This window comes from Pinus tabuliformis, chromosome 5_2 (assembly GCF_031772625.1).
Source record: "Pinus tabuliformis cultivar Carrire ecotype Pingquan chromosome 5_2, CPIR1, whole genome shotgun sequence".
Classification (NCBI taxonomy): domain Eukaryota; kingdom Viridiplantae; phylum Streptophyta; class Pinopsida; order Pinales; family Pinaceae; genus Pinus; species Pinus tabuliformis.
Genome location: NC_142306.1, coordinates 1,113,622,083 through 1,113,624,836, shown reverse-complemented (window position 1 = coordinate 1,113,624,836; position 2,754 = coordinate 1,113,622,083).

Sequence of the window (2,754 nt, the reverse complement as noted above, 5' to 3'; positions counted from 1 at the left end):
ACCTTGAGTTGTCAACTTTGCCCAAAATGTTGCAAAGTGACAAAAGTTGTCAATGAATTCACCATGAAAAACATTAATCAGAGAATCCCTGAAGAAAAGAAGAAGAAATGCCTTGAAGTAATTCTAGAAGATCTTGTCAAAAAACCCTATTTGCAAGCCCAACGCTACTTTTAGCAGGCAAACCCACGTTGGTAACCTTTGGTCTAACTAGTGACTAGCGCTGACAACATGACTTTGGATAGGAAAATCAGTGTTGAACCTCTTCAGGTAGTTTCTCTAAAAATGGAGCAGAATCCTCTCTTACTAGAAGCCTCGAGAATGATGAGTTGGTTATTGTTGAATAAGGATATGGTCGAGTTCTCCGATTTTGAGTCCTTGATCCTACCTTTATGGATCTTCCCCTTAATATATGGACCTTCTTCCCCCTTTTTTGGATCGCTAACTCTCTCTCCTTCCCTATAAATGCATTCCCTTACACCTTCAAAGGGTTAGTCATACTATATTGGTCATGTTGCTGCTAAATTGTGCCTAATTGCTACCAATTTGTGAAGGAGAAAGGAGAGCTTGAGAAGTCTTGGCTTGGACTTGGAAACCCATCCCGAAGGAGGCTTCCAACACCAAGGTCTCGGTTGTATGTTTCCCTCTTGTGTTTATTATTAAGTTAATGCATGTTTACTTTCCATAAGTGTGTAAATGACTACTTTCTTAGTATGATTCTCCCCTATTTGTCATATGGTTTACATTAGAATGCATAAGCTATGTTTTTCTTTTGTTGTCTTTGTTTGATCTCTCTTGCAGGTATTCGTTTGCAATAGAATTTTGAGGATCGAGTTTGGAAGTGAGGAGATCGACATTGACATCGATATCGAAAAGCGACTGTGTAGGAGTTAGGTAGGCCATCTTTCCTCTCTCATGTCATTTTGATTTAAACTAGGATAATTTTGCATGTATTTGTTTCAGTTGTTACTAGATCCACTCATTGGACTAGAGGAATTACGTTTATCCGTAGAAGGGATTGGCTAGATCACATGCACATTGATGTGGAATTTCAAATTTTCTCAATTTGACTAAGGCAAAATCAAATTAAGGAATTCTTGTTTCATTTCTCAGCACAATGGATGGTAGTATTGGCAAATACAAGGCAATATTTGGAGCTAGAGGATTCTCTTGGGAAGAGGGAGAGGATCACAATGAGACTTTTTCTCTAGTTTCCAGGTTCACATTTATTAGATCTATTATTGTTATTACTGCTTCTATGGGTTGGAATTTACATCATTGTAAATACTACTTTCCTTAGTGATGTGATTGAGAAAGAAGTGTACATAGAACAACCTCAAGGTTTTGAGGTTCATGGGAGAGAGTCTCACATTTTCATGTTGAAGAAATCCTTGTATGGACTTAAGCAGACACCCACAGCTCTTGGTATTCTTGAATTAATGGCTACCTAGCAAGAATTGGTTTCTCCAAAATTGATGTTGATCCAAACCTATATATCAAGGTTTTGAAGGATGAACCTGTGATTTTATTATTGTATGTTGATGGCTTATTTTTGACAGGTATAGTGCATCTCATTATTCAATGTAAGAGGGAATTGGTCGTTGAATTTCATATGAAGGATATTGTTTTGATGCACTACTATTTGGGACTATAAGTATGGCAGAAGCCTAGTGAAATCTTCCTTAGTTAAGGAAAATATATTATCAATATCTTGCAAAAATTTGGATTGTAAATCAATGGCAACTCCAATGGTGACTAATTTGAGAAAGTTGAGAGATTTTGATTCAAATTTGGTAGATCCATCCATGTACCAAAAGTTGATTGGCTCTTTGATGTATTTGATTAATACTAGGCTAGACATTTTCTTTGTAGTAAACAATCTCATCTAGTTCCACGTGGAACCAATACATGATTATTAGATTGTAGCAAAACATATATTGAGATATTTACGTGGTATAGTTGACTATGGTTTGAGATATGTCTCAAATGGTGAGGTACAACTATTGGGATATATAAATTCAGATTGGGCAAGGAGTGTGGAAGACATAAAGATCACATCTGAAGGTTGTTTCAGTTTGGGCTCCACTATGATGTCATATATGAGCAGGAATCAAACATATGTTACACTTCACACTACCAAAGTCGAGTATATTCCACCAATTTAGTGAGTTGTGAAGCAATTTGGCTCCAAAAATTACTCGCGTGACTATTTTATTAAATGTTGGAACTAATCATAATATTTTGTAAAGATCAACGTTATGTGAAGCTTACAAGGAATCTAATTTTCCATGACCATATGAAGCACATCGATATCAAGTACCACTTCATTCATGACATGGTGCAGAAGGGAGCAGTGAAGCTCCCGTACATCTTTACTAATGAGTAGAAAGATGATATTCTTACAAAGGCTTTGTCCAAAATGAAGTTTGTATACTTCAGGGACAAACTTGGACTTGTTGAGAACGCCTCTCTCATTAAGAGGGAGTGTTGATATGATCAGATCATGGACATATGTTCTCCTTGCTTCAAGTATGAATGGAATTAGGGAGAATGGTGCAACATAGGACATCCATTCCTCCTATGTCAAGTATGTTGACCAGAATGAGTGGATTCCTTTCAACATCAAGCTCGAAACTCTCCCATTGAGTGAGCTCATTTAGCATTAGGCCTAGAATTACTTAGGGAGTGTGGCCTTTGGAGATTCACCATGTGTCAAATATATTAACTGAAATGATGCTGGACTGAGACAAATGAGTA